Source organism: Elaeis guineensis, chromosome 13 (assembly GCF_000442705.2).
Source record: "Elaeis guineensis isolate ETL-2024a chromosome 13, EG11, whole genome shotgun sequence".
In the NCBI taxonomy this organism is placed as follows: Eukaryota; Viridiplantae; Streptophyta; class Magnoliopsida; order Arecales; family Arecaceae; genus Elaeis; species Elaeis guineensis.
Window position 1 is genome coordinate 66,796,758 of NC_026005.2, and position 4,593 is coordinate 66,801,350.

Below are 4,593 nucleotides of genomic sequence, written 5' to 3' on the forward strand. Positions count from 1 at the left end.
CGTCCTTACTCCTGAGGCACAGGACATGTTTTCACCTAATTAACTATATCTCACAGATAGATGTAGCATGCTACCAACACTCAATCACTAGTTTGTTTTTTCTAAGAAAAAATTCAAAATAGTTCTCTATCTCTCTCTCTCACACACACAACTGAAAATCTAAAGCTGCAGACATCTTTCAATGCACACATAGTTAGTAAGCACAAATTTGTACATGGAACTCAAAGCATATGAACTTCTAATAAGTTAATAAATTATGGAAAAAGGGGAATACACATCAACATATCTAACTCACATTGGAGACATCTTTATACAAGTTTGGAATCAAGTAACATGCACACAATTAAAGAGATTATGACAGAGTACCCTTGAAAATTGTAACAGAAAAAAAAAAAGAATAATAGTATATGGAGAGAACTATGCTTGCTTGGCATTTTCATAAAACTCGATCCTTTTCGTACTCCATTCAAATTCTCTCAAAATCAGATATACATGACATAGTCAGCATGCTTTATTAAGTAGGGCTGGAAATGAGCTCGGGCCGACCTGAGGCCCATTAGACCGGTCTGACTATGAGCCGGACTATGGGCTATGCCCAAGAAGTTTCAAGTCGGAGTTAGGCTTCAAATTTGAACCCATATTTCCGACCAAGCTCAATAGTTCTTCAACCTAGCATGAGCCTAAGCACGAACTAAGCCCACTAAAATTAACAACAATAAACCAAATAACACGGCCAATGACAACCCTTCACCCCTTGGCTCCTACCCAAGCCCCCCATTCAACTCAATCCTACCACTTATTCGCCTGCAGCAACCGATTCTCTTTCATCCCTAACACCCCTGCCTTGCCATGGCTCCTACATAGACTCTGACCGCCTCACTCATCCCCGAAGGAGCTCTCAAAGACCCCGCCCACCTCATCTTCATCAACAACCCCACCATGGCCAATGAGCACTTTGAGTTTGGTGGCAACTCCATCTGCACCATCAAGTATTCTCTCCTTCCTCCCCCACAACCACTTAGAACAATTCCACCGGAGGGGTAGTAGCTAGCAGCAGCAATGCTGCAAAGACTAGTGTCATAGGGGCAACAAGGTGGCGGAGGGGAAGCTAAAGGAGAGCTTCTTAATGGTGAAGAGGTCAGAGGACCTATGGGCGGACTTCCAACAGTCGATGGCAAAGATGGTGGTTGGAGAAGATATACGAGATTGGCCCAATCGGGCTCAAGTCGAGATTGGACCTAAACTTTTCAAAAAAAAAAAATTCGGCTTAGGCCCTGCACAAAGCCCAAAAAAATTTTGGGCTGGGCTTGTGGTAGGGGTATCATCCAACCAGCTCGGCCATTTCCATTCCTAATAATAAGCCTCAAATACAAGTTTTAACTTAGAGATTAGAAACTTGAGAAGTTTGAAATTAATTCACAAAACCATGTGATCTAGCAAAACTGCACAATTCATCCAAAATTCTACAAAACAATACCCTACCCACAAAAAGATCCTTCCAATTCCTAGTGAACATAAAAGTTGCTTTAAGAAAATTTTTAAACAATCAATATCAAGTTTCATATGGATCTGCATGTCTGTTAAAATTTATTAATTTAGTAATAGATTAAGAAGTCATAGAAATTGCATTTGGGTATCTAATTGATTAAGTCAATTGCACAGGCAACTCTTATAATTTTATAGACTATAAATCAAGACTAGAAGGAACAGCACTTAATCAAAAGAAAGACATGTTTGGTGAACAAGTTTAGCTTTAGTAGCAAGAATCATTGATTTAGGGTAGCACATTGACAATGGAATTCCTATAATATTGAATCTACTCTCACCTTTGAAGTACTTCCTTACTCTAGGAGTTAATAAAAACCCACTTCCCTCCACCCGCACTTGCAACTACACCATGTAACTCTGCCACAAACCCTAGGAGTTAATAAAATACCCACTTCCATCCACCCGCACTTGCAACTACACCATGTAACTCTGCACAACCCTAATCTCTCTCTCTCTCTCTCTAACATATACATATTTGCATTTTATTACTATTATCACTTTCCAAAACTAAAACTTGATAATCCTTCCAATTTTAAGGAGCTAATACTTGGTCTTTAAAAGTTTTTCCCTTTATCCTTATGGATTAAAAGTTTAGCTCTATTGGGAAGCCAAGAATAAAGAGAGAGACAAATCTTTTGTCAAGTAGTGCTACCACCAAAAAGACCCTCCTCATAAATGCAATGAGGACAATTTTTTCGAAATAAAATGTGATGCAAAACGAGATATGGCTGTTTGATCACTGAAATGTTCAATTCAATTTATACTACTAGAAATTCTGCATATTCAGATATCTTTTTAAGGTACTTACATCCAAAGCATCATTTCTAGAGGGTCCTGTCACTATTTTTTTCATCAAAACTTTTTGCTGCATTTAGTGAAAGACAATAATACACAACAAATTTATAGGTCAGTAATCAACTACCATAAAGACCGTTTAAAATGCAATTTTACATGTATCGAATACGTGAGAGCAAAAGAAAAAAATAAAAAATGAAAATACATACTTAAATGATCGCTGAAGAAACAACAAGAAATAAATGTACATAAAATACAATTACATCCAACAATATCTCATTTTGGAAATAGGCATAACATAGAATCCGACTAATTAGAATATTTAACGACAATTCCTAAAGTAAATGACTACACCGCTGATTTTAGTATTTTAAAAATGTTAAGCCTACCTTGAAAGCCGCAAACTTCATCTTGACCAAACCTAATGTCCCATAATCCATACCATCAACCCATATTATCAAAAACATCCACCTATATCACACACTAACCATTTCCCCCCCCCCCCCCCCGGCCACACGAAAAAATTTCTAGCTAGTAAAACTATTGTAACCTGTAATGTAGAAGTCTCATGATATCTATAAAGCCTCTACTATAATCTATTATCATAAGTAGACTAAATATAACACAGGAATCCAAAACAGGCCGGCAGCTCCAGCCATCACTGTTTATATACTCAAAATATTGGATGACATAAACCACAGAACAGTATCATGAAGCGATTTTCTACTTAGGCATAACATGAGAAGCATGGATAAATCTAAGAGTTGATTCTTTCTTCTCCCTTCTTTTTCTCATTTTTTGCACCCAGGAAAGCGGGGAAGGAACTTAAAACTAGTCTTAATCGGCTTTAAAAAGTGAAGAACTTCCAATAGAATGCACATCAAAAAAATAAAAGCAAATCAAGGAATACAAAGTTAAAAAAATTCACCTCTAATTCACTAGTTTGTAGGCTTAAGCCTACAAAGACAGACCTCCACACCATACTTATCAAGTTCTCCACACATGCTTGAAAGACCTCAGGAACACCATCAGCAGCAGCAGCATCCTTGGCTGTAAAGGTTATATAAAATATCACACCAGCAACCATCCGCATGTTTACCTTGACCACCTCCACAAGCTCATAATCTGTTCCCTATAAGAAATTTTTTCCATATGGAAAGAGAAATTTCAAGAAAAAGGAGAAAATTTCTTTCATCTTTTGAGCTTTCAGCTTTATATATGGTACATATTGATAGAGAAGTGGATTAAAGAAATAAAGGGATAGAATTAAAATGAAAAACATACATTATCGTTATTGTACTTCTTTAGGGCCAACTTTGAGAAATCGGCACATTTTCTCCAGTCCTTTGTCTGGGTCCTTCCAAGTCGAACTTGCCCCGTAAAGTGCTACAAGGTTACTAACCAATAAATCACCATCCGAATCCTCTTCCGGTTCCCCATCACAGTCAAAGAGCTGTAGAATAATATATGCACGTACATGATTGAGGGAACAGGAAAAGGAAAAAGAAAAAAGAAAAATCATAAATAGTGAGGAGAAACATTAGCGAAGGATGGATGGATCTTCATATGCTTGGTAAAATTAATATGGAGCAGAAGGAGAAGCATACTCGGGATAAGATAAAGGGAAACGCTAGGTTAGGGTTTGGAGAAGCATTGGATTAGATTAGATTAGATTAGACTAGGAGATTAGGGTGAAAGGATTTAGATCACATACATAGTTATCGTAATAATATTCTATGTCACAACCAATGGAGTCCGTCCTTTCTTCCCCCGATCCGTCGCTCACCGACTTCCGGTTTTCCTCGTCTGATCCTTCACTCATCAATTTCTGCTTTTTCTCCGGTGGTTCCGGAGAAGCCCTGTCCGTCGGAGGGAGAAGATGGGCGGAGGAGGCCATGGAAGGAGGCTGAGAGATGGAGATCGAGAGAGGGGACGGGGAGCTTAGGGTTCCTGAGAGCCTTTATCGCGGGTGCGGCCCTGGATGCGTTGTGTGATTTAAATTATTTTATATTTTATTATAAAATAATTTATTTTAAAAATAATAAATAATAATTTTATTTTATTTTAAATAAATTCGGTAAATTTTCAACTAAATATAAAATAAAATTAAATAATGAATAAATATTTTGAAAAATTAATATTTTTATTTCAAAATATTAAAATGGTTGCCGCTACGTGCAAGAGATCTATATTATTCTAAAATATAGAATCAAGTTAATGCAAGAGATGCCTGCTAGCTATACAGAAACA

General features: G+C 37.2%; 1 long non-coding RNA gene across 1 annotated transcript; it reads right to left on the reverse strand.

Annotated features, from left to right (window-relative positions):
• Nucleotides 1-3,252: 3,252 nt before the first annotated feature.
• Nucleotides 3,253-4,334, reverse strand: LOC140853271 (uncharacterized). Its single transcript, XR_012136299.1, has 3 exons — nucleotides 4,058-4,334; nucleotides 3,628-3,796; nucleotides 3,253-3,475 (listed from the first exon to the last, which is right to left on the reverse strand). It is a non-coding gene; the product is annotated as an uncharacterized lncRNA (long non-coding RNA).
• Between the last annotated feature and the right edge of the window lie 259 nt (nucleotides 4,335-4,593).